At 41.9% G+C, this 14,407-nt stretch overlaps 1 long non-coding RNA gene across 1 annotated transcript; it reads left to right on the top strand.

Annotated features, from left to right (window-relative positions):
- Positions 1–20: 20 nt before the first annotated feature.
- LOC132206092 (uncharacterized) lies at positions 21–10,615 on the top strand. Its single transcript, XR_009442814.1, has 3 exons — positions 21–133; positions 6,940–7,033; positions 8,963–10,615. It is a non-coding gene; the product is annotated as an uncharacterized LOC132206092 (long non-coding RNA).
- The last annotated feature ends 3,792 nt before the right edge of the window (positions 10,616–14,407 follow it).

The following is a 14,407-nucleotide window of genomic DNA, read 5'->3' as shown; positions in this document are numbered from 1 at the left end:
TCTCCCGCCACTGAGGCGGCGTCTTCATGTGTCGGCTTATGAGAAATAAACGCTTCTGCACACTTTAAATAATTAAAATTGCAGGGAATGCTGGAAAGCTGATAGTAAATGAAGATAGAAGGCTTATCAGCAGGTAAGGATTGGAGAGGTAAGGGGAAGTTGCCAACACTCCAGGATTGACCTGAAGTCCCCAGGAATTTGAGGTCAAACTTATGAAGGCAAATGAAGTATTGTGCAGTTGAACACTTTTACTTGCTACTTTTCTTCCATCTCCAAAGTGTTCAGTCAAGAACTGTTCATGTAATGAAAAGTCTAGAGTTACAGAGGTCTGCGTGGAGAAAGACCCTTGGCACATTGAGTCTGCACGTCAAAAAAATAGCCACTGAACTATTCTAATGTCATTGTCCAGCACTTCGGCCTTGTATGCCTCAGCATAGCAAGTGCACATCTAAATACTTATGAAAGATTATGAGGGTTTTTTGCTGTTATCACTCTTACAGGCTGTGAGTTCCAGATTCCTGCCACGCTCTGGTGAAAAAGGTTTTAGAACATAGAACATAGAACTGTACAGCACAGAACAGGCCCTTCAGCCCACAATGTTGTGCCGACCATTGATCCTCATGTATGCACCCTCAAATTTCTGTGACCATATACATGTCCAGCAGTCTCTTAAATGACCCCAATGACCTTGCTTCCACAACTGCTGCTGGCAACGCATTCCATGCTCTCACAACTCTCTGCGTAAAGAACCTGCCTCTGACATCCCCTCTATACTTTCCACCAACCAGCTTAAAACTATGACCCCTCGTGCTAGCCATTTCTGCCCTGGGAAATAGTCTCTGGCTATCAACTCTATCTATGCCTCTCTATGTTATAAAACAAGGTACAGCAGAGCTTTAGAATTACATTCTGTTTATTAAAGGGCAGAACATGGCAAGTATAGGTGCAGCAAAATTATAAAGAAGGATTTCAGATGTTGATGTATTTTCAATTTGGCTCAGTCTTTTTGCACTGCTCTGTTGTGACTTTTCATCCTTCGATGTTTTAATTTAAATCTACTCTCTAGCCCTCCTGTCAACGGAAACAAGTCTCACCATAAATTCCGCTGCCTAAAAGAGAACAATACCAGTTTCTCTAGTGTCTCCATGTTGCTACAGTCCCTCACCCTGAGACTATCTGAATAAATCTCTCCTGCACCATTCCACATGTCTGCCTTTATGTGATACTAAACATATAGTCATAACATTAACTCATATTGCCATATGTTAAACAAATAAGATAGTCCTGAGTTGGTCAAATTCTCAGCGTAATATACATATATCATGAACACTGAAAAACGCAAACACTCGGAAATACTTCTCAGATTCCAAAAAATTAGATCATCTAAAATCGGAGGTGCAAAATATTCATTCCCAGGAGTTTATAGTTGATAGTTTAGAAGATCAGTGAACTGACACGTGTATTTCCCCACTCCCCTGGTCTTCACGGTTATTTTCGATTCCCCACTGGAAATCTTTTATACTCATGCCAGAACAAAACCTGCAGGGTCTGAACCCATTCCCCTTCTAGTCACCAAAGATCAGATTCACAAAGCAAATCAACTAGACAGCCACCAACAGAAACAAAAGCACAGAAAATGCTACTAACATACAATCGTTCAGTCAGTCAGCACCTACAGGCTAACATTTTTGGGAAGGGTCTTTCATTGGAACAGTGAGGTTTTGGCAAAGACTTCACCTGGAATTCTAACCCTTCTTTACCTGCTGCCTGCTCTCGTGCTTTTTTGTCTTTGCTCCCAGACTTTTAGCAAATGTATTCTGTCGTGTATTTTCACATCAACAAAACATTCAATGGAACCAGCTCAGCATTTATCAGGAAACAGAAGACAACTGGTCCGTTCGCACCTCAAAACCCACAACCTCTACCTCTTAGAAGGACAAGAGCAGCAGATACATGGAAACACCACCCCCCGCAAGTTCCTCTTCAAGTCAGCACACCACCTTTACTTGGAAATTCACATCACTGTCTTCACAGTTACTGGGTCAAAATCCTGGAACTCCCTCCCTGACAACTTTGTGCACGTATTTACACCAAATGTGGTGGTTCAGGAAGGCAACTCACTACCACTTTCTCAAGGTCATTTAGGGCAATAAATGAAGCTCCAGCCAGCAAAGCCCACACCCCATGAAGAAGTAAAGTAGTTAAACAGAGAAAATAAGTTTGCCAAATTTGTGAATAACTCCAAGGCAAGAGAACTAGTACAAGTCCTGCTCCTCTGATGCTGCCCGGCCTGCTGTGTTCATCCAGCTCCACACCCTGTTATATCAAAAGTTTATCAAGATGTGTCTTGTCACTCAGAGATTATAAGAACTACCGATGCTGGAATCAGAGATAACAGAGCATGGAGCTGGATGAACACAGCAGGCCAGGCAGCACCAGAGGAGCAGGAAAGCCGATGCCCCGGGTCTTTTTCTGAAGGGTCCCAACCCGAAACGTCGGCCCCCCTGCTCCTCTGATGCTGCCTGACCCGCCGCGCTCCTCCAGCTCCACACTGTGTATCTTCTCACTGATGTGTTGGTCAGTTGGATCCAGTCATTTAAAATAAATGGCACCCCACACTTTTGTGTACATCAAGTTGTAAATTAATTACATTGTAAACAATATTGAGATTACTTATGAGGAAAGGCTGAGGGACTTGAGGCTGTTTTCGTTAGAGAGAAGAAGGTTAAGAGGTGACTTAATAGAGACATACAAGATGATCAGAGGATTAGATAGGGTGGACAGTGAGATCCTTTTTCCTCAATGGAGATGGCTAGCACGAGGGGTTTTCCTCACATCTCCTCCAAACTTCTTGCCCATTACCTTGAGTCTACTCTGCACCCCCAATCATTGATACCTCAGTCAAAGGGAAATGTTTCTTCCTATGCACTCTGTCTATACTCCTTATAATCTTATACATCTCAATCATGTTGCCTTGCCCCCTCCAACACCACCAAGACTCTTCTGCTCCAGGGAAAACAACCCCAGTCTATGCAGTCTCTTTTGATAATTAAAACTCTCCATCCCAGGCCACATCCTGGTAAGTCAACACTCACCATCTCCAGAGTGATCACATCTTCCTATAATGTGGGTTTCAGAACTGCATACAATACTTCTAGCAATGTCACCAGAATGGTAGATGCATCCGTGGCGCACTTATGGAAATGAGGAGATTGGAGGAATGAGGGATGTAGCCTAACTAACATTTTATACAGTTTCAGCATAAGCTCCTGGCTCTTAAATGTTTTACTTTGGCTAATAAAGGCAGGTATAACATTTGCTTTCTTAAACCCTTAATATATCTGTTCAACCTTAAGGCACCAGTGGCCTCTTCTGATCCATGATGTGCCCTTGTTTCTCTAGTCCAACAGCATCACCTGAAACTTAGCTGGTTTGAATTCCATTTGCCACTAATCAACCCTTCTGACCAGCTAGTACAAATGCTCCTGTAATCTAAGGCTATTCTCCTCTCTATTTACAACTGCAGCAATTTTCACATCAGGATGTTTGGCAATGCACCCGGAATGGCAGATGCATCAGTGGTGCACTTATGGAAATGTGGAGTTGGAGAAAAGAGGGCAAGTGATGAAAACTCCTGGGATACAGGAGCAATCAGAGTTGGCAACCCTGGAGAAAGCAAGGAGGGAAGCAGATCTCCCTCTTTACCTTAGTGTTTGGTTCTGTAGCATCAGAAAGGAATTTGACACTTTCACTAAAAATTCTTCCTCAGACTGGTTGGTTCACACCGCTTTGCAGAACACCTCCGCTCGGTTCGCACCACTTTGCAGAACACCTCCGCTCGGTTTGCACCGCTTTGCAGAACACCTCCGCTCGATTCGCACCGCTTTGCAGAACACCTCCGCTCGATTCGCACTGCTTTGCAGAACACCTCTGCTCGGTTCGCAACAAACACCAGCACCTCCCAGTCGCGAACCATTTCAACTCCCTCTCCCATTCCTCAGACGACATGTCCATCATGGGCCTCCTGCAGTGCGACAATGATGCCACCCGAAGGTTGCAGGAACAGCAACTCAGATTCCGCTTGGGAACCCTGCAGCCCAATGGTATCAATGTGGACTTCACAAGCTTCAAAATCTCCCCTTGCCCCACTGCATCCCAAAACCAGCCCAGCCTGTCTCTGCTTCCCTAACCTGTTCTTCCTCTCACCCATCCCTTCCTCCCACCATAAGCTGCACATCCATTTCCTCCCTACCACCTCATCCCGCCTCCTTGACCTGTCCATCTTCCCTGGACTGACCTATCCCCTCCCTACCTCCTCACCTATACTCTCCTCTCTACCTATCTTGTTTTCTCTCCATCTTCGGTCCGCTCCCCCTCTCTCCCTATTTATTCCAGTTCCCTCTCCCCATCCCCCTCTCTGATGAAAGGGTCTAGGCCCAAAACGTCAGCTTTTGTGCTCCTGAGATGCTGCTTGGCCTGCTGTGTTCATCCAGCTCCACACTTTGTCATCTTGGATTCTCCAGCATCTGCAGTTCCCATTATCATTAACGCAAAAACACCCTGTTTTGACTGAGAGGTGACCAAGTGATACTAAACTGTGTGTGAAAACTGTCCTTTTGGGGTGTCAGACGGAGCTACCTGGAGATGTTTTGCTGTATAATGGAATGTCTGGAAATGTGCTGAATGTACCTTGAAACAGTGAAACAGCATGTCATCTTAGATTCAGAATAGGACTTTGCCCAATTTAGTGGACTTCACCTCAGGCTGAGATTTGTGACTGTAACAAGGCAGTGAGATTTGTTGCCAACCTAACATGTTACTTGCTCTTGGACCTCACCTTGGACTGGGATCACGAATGGTGCCAGGAAACCCGAGTTGTCCAGACTGGTTGTCATAAAGCAGGGTCCCCAACAGGTGGAAGGGTGTGAGACTTATCAATATACATTTCGTGTTTTGTACATTTACTGCAATATATGTTCTGCTGCTTTATATAGTATATATATATTTACTGCTTAATATATTTACCACCACTTTTTATATACACATACACATAATAAATGCTAATAAATGTGTTAATTTGGATAAATTAATCCACAGTATTTTTTTATTCCATCCCACTAAACCCCACTTTCGAACCTTAACACACAAGAATGTGATATTATCCAGCTAACACTGGAGACATAGCGGAGGTGCAGGATTAGCAGCTCAATATTTCACTTTTTTCTTAATCTTTAGGTGAAACTGGGAGGCGTGTAGAAGGGGTACTCAAATTATTCCACATGGATAGAGTATGAAAACAAAAAGGAGTCAATCACATTGCTGGGAGTGTACTATATACTTCCAAACAGTCAGAGAGAGAGAGAAGTGTAGAAGTAATATTACGGGATTTCAACTTCCTCAAGATTAATTGGGATAGACAATGTGTGAAAGGCTTAGAGAAGTGAAATTCTTAAAGTGTGTTCAGCAGAGCTTTTTAGGCCTGCACGTGGAAATTCCAAAAAGAGAGTGGGGGAGGGGTTCATTGGACCTAAATTTTGGCAACAAAAGGAAGTGTTACAAGTGATTGTGAGGGATCACTTGGTGATAGTGACCACAACGGAGCAAGATTTGGACAATGACGGAAAAGGACAAAGATAGACTACTAGTTTAGGTTATGAATTGGATAAGGCCATTTTAATATGATAAGACACGATCTGGTCAAAATGGTCTGCACGTAGCTATTAGAAAACCTACTTCAGAATCACTCAGAATGTCGAGTCTTTGTGACAAGTGGGCTAACAATTTCAGGGAGCACAGGATGTCAAAGTTGTACAGGATTGAATAAAGAGATGTTGGGAAGTTTATGGAGGGTACTGAAGGATCAGAACACCAGAGGAGTTTAGAACATTAAGGGGTTTAATTAAATATGAAGTTAGAAGAGACATGGAAAAACAATAGCAAGTAAAATGAAAGAAACCTTAAATTTTTTCATAAGTATGTTACAGCAGTAGGGTAACCAGGGAGAGAGTAGGACCCATTAGGAACCAAGTCAATATATTGTGTGGAGATATTAGTATGTAGAGGATGTTTAAAATGAGAATTTTGCATTTGTACTCACTGTGGAGATGGCCTGTATAGGTATAGAAATCAGGGAGGGAAACTGATATACTTGAACAAATTAGCGATGAGAGAGAGAGAATGTATTATTTGATTTGGCAGGTTTAAAATTGGATAAATCACCAGGCAGCGTTGTAGGAGGTAAGGAGGAGATTGCAGAGACTCTGGTATTCGTTTTGAAATTGTTTTTAGTCACAGGAGTGAGCCAAAGGATGAAAGGGTAGCAAATGAGGTACTACCATTTTAGAATGGTGGTAAGAATAAGCTACAAGCCAATGAGCCTAATATTACTGGGAAAAAATTCTGACAAATTCATCTCCAGATGGAGCAGCACTTCCCATGGTCTAAAACTTAGTAACTCAAAAGCTGACGTGCCTGTATTGTATTTTGAACATATTTCCAATCAGTGCTTCTTAAAAAGTTGTTTTAAATTATTTTTCTTGCCAGCACAAATTATAACACCATCATTTTTAAAATTCCACTACTTACAATCAACAGAGACAACTTATCCACTTGTCAGGCTGCATCTTACTTTGAGTTACAATGTTGTAATGAAGAGGCAGAACAACAGTGGGGAAGCAAGTAGATCGTACACTCAGATTTCAATAGCTCATAGGACATCGTGCTCCATGTGCCTAAAGTTATGCAGATTAGGAATCAACCTGTTCAGTCATATTAAGACCCAAGGCAGAAATTTGCGACCCTGAGTAGACATCAGCATGGTGGAATCAAGGAACAGCCAAGCTAGAATGGAAGCATTTAATTACTTGTCAATTCCAGTGCTACAATGAATGTAAAATGAGATTGTTGGCTTGCTCGCTGAGCTGGCTTGTTTTTGTTCAGACGTTTCATCACTGTGCCAGGTGACATCATCAGTGGACCCTCCAATGAAGCAATGTTATTCTACTCAACTTAGAATTTATACTGGTCCATTATGGTGAGTAGTGTTATTTCTGCTTTTGATCTCTATAGGTTTGTATATGCGGTCCAATTCTGTATGTTTGTTGATTGAAGTATGGGTGGAGAATCAGGCCTCTAGGAATTTCCAGACACGGCCATGTTTGGCTTGGGCCACTGGTTATCTTGGCTCAGATAAATTGATGGCCTTATATGAATTCTGAATTTGGTCTGTGAATTAGCGCTATTATTAATGAACCAATATTAAACCACTCAGATAAAATTAGAAGCTACTATAAATACTTAGGAGGTCAGGTAGCATTTATAAGGAGAGAAACAAAAGTTAAATGTTTCAGGTTGAAGATCTTACAATTCTGTGTTCTGGATTAATTATTCTGCAATTTGTTGTCTATTTATCTCAGCACAGGGGTGTAATTTGTGTATAAAACTGATGCAAAAGATAACACGACGGAGGATAATTGTAAGCTTTTGCTCTCCACCTTAAAACTTTTCTTGTAGTTCACCATTTTGTTGGTGCTACCACAGTCAGTGTTCCATTTCTTTCTCCTGTTCCTAAATTTTCAGTTTTTGTACCATATCTATTAATTCATCTCCACTGATTACCTAATTTTTCTCCTCTAAAATAATTTGTAATATTTTCTGTGAACTAAGTGCTACATAAATGTAAGTAGTTGTTGTTATTGTTTTACTGCACTGTAATCCTCCATTGTATTGACAGAGATATGAAGTCCTATGTCTAGATGTCATAACTATGGAGCTAATTTCCTCTTCTATCTGTAATCTATAACCTTTCAATACCCGAGTCAGTGAAGGTGTTTTAAACAACATGAAGTCAACACAAACACTGATGGATTTTAATACTTATTTTTGGTCTCCACTATCGGCAGCTGTGGCAGTTTCTGTTTCCGTAATCCTGGGATTGAGAAATTGCTGCATTAACAGATCTGATAGTGTGCAAGCTTAATCCATGCTGCCTGATTCACCCTGTCTTCTGTCAGCATCTGTTCAAATTTTCAAAACAAACTTTCAAGGTGAAAACAAAGCAAAATATATTATTTACACAGAGACATTTCAATACATGCATATTCACAGAAATACACGACACACATAAATACACATGCATTTACTCAGAGCCTGAGATCTGCAACAACCAATCACAAACCCAATGCTACATACGTAATTAAGAAACACTCTCATTCTAATCTTAATAGTGATGCATATCTGTGTTTTGCACAATGTATTTAAATATTGATGTTTCAAGCCTCCTTCAGGATTCTTTGTCAATGGATGTAAATTTGCTTTCTAAGAGTTAGACCTATCATTAATAATTAGAACACATTATTCATCAAATTACTAAAATTTAATAGAATAATTTTCCCACCAGTTGCTTGATGTGTGAAACAGATGGCGCACTGTGTTGCTTTGTCATACGCATCAGGTCTGGTCTCAAGTGAGTGGTAATGGAGACTATGATTTCCATGGTTTCTGTCTGACCACCCAGAACTCTTTCTGGATAGTTACTGTGTGTGGTCATTCAAGGAAGATGGAGATTAGCCTCAGTTTTGATCCTGGCATGAAATGAAACTGTTACCTGGGTGAGGAGTCAAATAGCACCTGAAAGGAGGACAGAAAGTGTGGGACACAGCACAAACATTCACAGTGGCTGAGCATTACCAGGCAACCACAAGAGGGCATTGGAACTCCTATCAGCGACCCTGATCAAAGGCTTCTTCAGTGGCAGTAGAATTTATGTTTATTCGGTGCCTTTCAGCTTCTGTGATCCAGTACAGCACAGGCAATAAATTACTTCTGTTGTCACCTCATAATGCAGGCCGTTGAGGTAGCCATGTTCCTCACAACAATAAGCAATTCATCTGTTTTGCTGGTGTTAAGGGATAAATATTGGACTAATTTATTACTCTTCTTTCACGAATGCAATCTCTTACAGTTACCTGAACAACCAAGTGATGGAAGAATGGGCTAATTTTAACCAAGCCTGCTCAGAGGCTGATGAAGACAAGGACAAGCTTGTTTAACAGAGATAGTGGGAAGTGCAGAAGCTGGAGAATCCGAGATAACAAAGTGTTGAGCTGGATGAACACAGCAGGCCAAGCAGCATCTTAGGAGCACAAGCTTTTAATTTAATATCTCATACAAAAGATGATTGTACTGATAATGAGCATTCCGTCAGTACTGCATTGAATTTCAGTCTAAATGATATGCAGAAATCTTGGAGTTTGTCTTTAATCCACAAGTCGGCAACGATAAGGGAAGATCCTGCCAACTGATACAGTATATTATGTTCCTGGCAACGAGTTCACATAGTTAGCACCAAATCTGTTGTCACAAGTTAGAAACCAATGACAGTACAGGGTAATTAGACACAAGATTTACAACTGACTAATGACTTCAATTCCCATTGGTAATTCTGTGATTTGTCATCTTGCAGCTTACTTATCTGTGTGTTTCCTCCACAGAGACCACTAATTGATCAGGGCTTTCCAACCATGTTTCTGGTGTGAGATGCTAAAGCTGTCACCCAACAGCCCTAAGTAACACACATTGAAGGACAGCAAGTATTTATATCCCCTCAATGCATTGTCACTATGGTTGGAGGTGCTTTCCAATTGTACCCCCATTCCAACAACAATTTGACTTAGGCTGTAAAAGACTCAAATTTATTTGGCACCTTTCACAAACTCAGGACATTTCCAATATGCATTACAGCTAATTCAGTACTACAGAAGTGTGCTAACTGTTATTATGTAGGATAATGCAATGGTCAGTTTCAGCACAGCAAGCTCCCATAAGCAGCAATGCAATAAATGAGTTAATCTGTTTTCGGATGTGGATTATGTGATGAATGTGTCATGACAAATCCCCTGCTTGCTTCTGAATCGTTCCATTGAATGTATTACATCCATTTTAGAGAACAATGTAAATAGGCAATAGGTGAAAGATTGTAGACTTGAAATATTATCTCTGTTTGTTTGTCCAGAGATGTTGTCTATCTGAGTGTTCCCCATTTAAATTTCAGCTTTCCAACATCTGCAGTGTTTTACTGTTTTGTCAGCTTTGAGCATCTGCTCTGATACCACCAGATGTGACTTGGATATTCAATTATGCATCAAGATACATTAGCACTTGTTTTTTTGTTAAAGGTGCAAGTTGGTACAGCCCAGGAATTTTAACCAAGAGTAGAGTATGGCCTGAAATCCTGGATTGAGCCTTTAACCAGGGCTTTCTGTCTCAGAGATGAGAGTGCTACGAGTCAGCCAATACTGACACACTGGTTTGCCAAAAACAAATCAAATCATTCAGTTATCCCTTTTAAAATTTAATGACATTTTCGATTTGTCAACCTCTCCCTCCTCCACCAAACACATTCACCCCTTCAGACTCTCTCTATTCTTGAGACACCAATGCTAATTGAGACACAGTTCTGTGCTCACTGCAAGGGTCCGTGTGTTCAGCAGATATTCTGCTGTCACTTTTATACCTAGAACAGGTCTTTTTACCTATGTGTACCTAAAGCATATGTGACCCTGTGGTGAATGAGCTTGAACACAGCTGAGTCTATCTCTGGCTGATGCCAGAGAAGGTCTCTGGAAAAGAATCAGGAGTCCAATGATTTCCTTTCCTCTCAACCCAAAGGCTTGGGGCTAACTGCAGTGCCCAAGCCTCCTCCCTTGATGAAAGCAACTAACTGCACAATTTGAGATGGGACCTGGTACCACATGATTCAAAACCACAAAGGGAAAGGCATTCAGCAAAAAACATTTTGGATCATGTTCCCAATTTACAACTTGAAGTTGGTGAAGACCAATTTTTGCAAATCTGACAGTGAATGTTAGTAGAGGAAACTGAAACAGCCAAGCAAGCAATAAAACAGGTCAGCCCAGCTTTTAAAGTAAACAATTACCTCCTTTATTGCTTTGAAGACATTTCCCTTAAAGACTTATGGAAGCGAAAGTTAGCTGATATACGGTGGATATACTTGTGATATTTGGGATAGATACTTTATATTTTGTTGCACTGTGTGAATTGGGAATTAAATGGATGGACTATTAATAAATAGTTAACTCCCAACAAGACTTATGCTGGAGCCTTCCAGCAGCTGCACTGTTATTGAGAAGCTGAGTCAAAAATGTCAAAACTGGACAAACAGCAAGAATGAAAGAAGTAAATGGAGAATCAATCAAGGAAAATGCTGAGACTGGATTTTTTAAGAGGAACCCATGATTGCCGCAACCTTTATCAATTGAGGGGATCAATGTAATTTATGGCAATTTGAGTAGCTTCATTCTTAGAGGCACACTGTGTCAACATGGCAAACCTGAATCTGACAAAGGAAGAAGTAGGAGCCAGTAAGCGTCTCACATTTGTTTGTTCACCGTTTCCAGTATATTGTCAGCACAATCTACCTTTCCATTCCAAGGATCAGCTCCACCCAGTTGGAAATTGTTCCTTATGTTCTTAAACATTCCCCAGCAGTCAGCTACTGTAAATCAAAAATAGAGGAAGCACATCTACGTATTCAGTTGACACATTTGCAACATTAGCACACTGGGATACCCTCTAAATACAGTGATGGGATAGGCAGATAATGGAAATTTCCAACTATCACCCTCACATTTAACACACCAATAATTACAGTACAGAACTGAATGGGAAGCACAGTATACATCAAATAATAAAAGAGCTGGCTGAATGTTACATTTACTTTTGTCTAGGTGTGAGTTGCATTGGCATTTTTGAAGGGAATCTCACCACGTGATCTAACAAATTAACCTTATTATGTACCTATCTCCAACCCTTTGCCATCCTTTACGTTCAATTCTATCCCCATCTTAGCACACACCATTTCCAGAATAACTGTGGATACCTGCCTAAAAACCAGCAACCCTTGTGTCCACACCATCTTTGAAAGGCTGCTGTGCACCTGGACAAACCTTGGAGATCTGCCACTGCTCCTCATCAGCAATGTAATGGCACAGCAGCCACTGTACTGCCCATGGCAGATAGCTGGCATGGTTAACACTGCCTTACATACAAAATGCCATTCTCTTACTTTAGTCACTGTTAAACCACCACCCCACACAGATTACCTGTCCTCTGAAATTCCTCACATCCACGCTAAACAGCCTTTCCGAGTCCCTGATACTCTTTCCCCAGTGCCCAGTGGTTATCCAAGTATCGTCCTTTCTCAGTAGGGGAATATCACATACAGGCAGACACTTGGCTAAGTCAAAAATGAGCTTTAAATCGACAGCCATCAGGGGAGATCACAAAAGAAACAAATGCAGCTTGCAGTTTTCACCAACACTGTGAAGCAAATGCTGGCATCTTGATTTTGACAGTCTGTGGTGTCAGCACTCAGCTCGTATCTGGACGGCACTGAGATTCAGTCTGTTTTGTAACACCTGATGAAGATGAGCTTTGTCATTCATGAGGAGAGCTCCCTCCAGTTTAATATTGTCATCCTTCTCGTCAGACAACTGCTCCTGTTCCCTAACTCTTCAGCATCTATCACATTATCTTGTCAACTGCTCCAATTGCGTGCAGCACAGCACTCCAGGTAATGCGGCACACTGTCTGGACTATAGCAATGGTATGGTATTCCCAGTCCCATGTTCTCAACCACACCCTGAGTTCATCTGGTTTACCTGGCAGGCCTCTTGCATTGAAATAAATGCAGTCTAATTTGTCAGCCTTACCTCATTCTCTGCCTTACTTTTTGCTTGCCTTCACTGTTTGATTTGTTCCTCTTCTCAACTGTGTCAGTCTTAGACATCTCTATTCACACTATTATTTTGGGTCCCATTCAAAGAGATAGCAAGAAAAGAAATAAGTCTGAGGCTGGTACAGTTGATTTTGAAACAAATTAAACTGCACTTATTTCAATGCAATAGGCCTGCCAGGTCAGGCAGATGACCTCAGGGCATGGTTGGTTACATGGGACTGGGATATCATAAGCTATTAGAGAAGCGTGGCTCAGGGAAGGCCAGGCCTGGCATCTCCATATTCCAGTGTATAGCTGCTATTAGAAAGTAAGAAGTTGAGGCTGCGGGAGGGGGTGGGGTGCTGGTGGTGGTGGTGCTTGCGTGCAGGCCAAAGAAGAGAACATGTGGTATTTCTGGTTAGGGATAATGTTAAAGCTGTACTTGGAGAGGATATTCCTGGGGAGAACTTCCAGTGAAGTTATTTGGGTGGAATGGAGAAATAAGCATTAAAATAAGAAATAAGAGTTCAATTCTGGTCTCCCTTCCAAAGGAATGATGTTGTGAAACTTGAACGTGTTCATAAAATATTTACAAGGATGTTGCCACGATTGGAGGTTTTGAGCTATAGGGGGAGGCTGAATAAGCTGGGGCTATTTTACCTGGAATATCAGAGGCTGAGGGGTGATCTTACAGAGGTTTATAAAATCTGAGGGGCATGGATAGGTAAACAGGCAAGGTTTTTTTTCCCCCCGAGTAGGGGGATCCAAAACTAGAGGGCATAGTCTTAAGGTGAGAGGGGAAAGATGTAAAAGGGACCTAAGGGGCAGTTTTTTTAACACAGAGGCTGGTATGTATGTGGAATCAGCTGCCAGTGGAAAGACATCTGGATGGGTAAATGAATAAGAATGACTTAGAGGGATATGGGCCAAATAGGATTTGATTTTAGGATATTTGGTTGGCATGGTTGAGTTGGACTGAAGGGTCTGTTTGAGCAAATGAGAAAGTACAGCGCAGGAACAGGCCCTTCAGCCCTCCAAGCCTATGCTGACCATCATGCCATATTTAATCTCAAAACAAACCTGCCATTTTTCGATCCGTATCCCTCTGTTCCCTCCCCATTCATGTACCCATCTAGGTGCCTCTTAAATGTCTTCAATGTGTCCGCTTCCACCACCTCGTCTGGCAGTGTGTTCTAGGCTGAGACCACTCTGCGTGGAAAACTTCCCTTAAACATTTCCCCTCTGGCCTTGAACCTGTGCCCCCTTGTAATTGAAATTTCAACCCTGGGAAGATGTCTCTGTCTGTGCACACTATCCATGCCTCTCATAAGTTTGGAGACCTGTATCAGGTCTCCTCTCATACGCCATCTTTCCAGTGAAAGCAATCCTAGTCTTTTTAACCTTTCCTCATAGTCAATGCCCTGGAGACCAGGCAACATCCTTGTGAACCTTCTCTGTACTCTTTCCAAAGCTTCCACATCCTTCTGGTAGTGTACTGACCAAAACTGCACACAATACTCCAAATGCAGCCTAACAAGGTTTTTATATCACTTTTACACCACTCCAACCTCTCCCCTGCAGAACGGGCAGGCCTCCGCTCCAACCCTACCTCACCATCAAACCCGCAGACAAGGGAGGCGCAGTTGTAGTGTGGTGCACTGACCTTTACAT

The sequence above is a fragment of the Stegostoma tigrinum genome, chromosome 30, assembly GCF_030684315.1.
Source record: "Stegostoma tigrinum isolate sSteTig4 chromosome 30, sSteTig4.hap1, whole genome shotgun sequence".
NCBI lineage: Eukaryota > Metazoa > Chordata > Chondrichthyes > Orectolobiformes > Stegostomatidae > Stegostoma > Stegostoma tigrinum.
The sequence above is the reverse complement of the archived record's forward strand: the minus strand, read 5'-3'. Positions and strand labels throughout refer to the sequence as shown.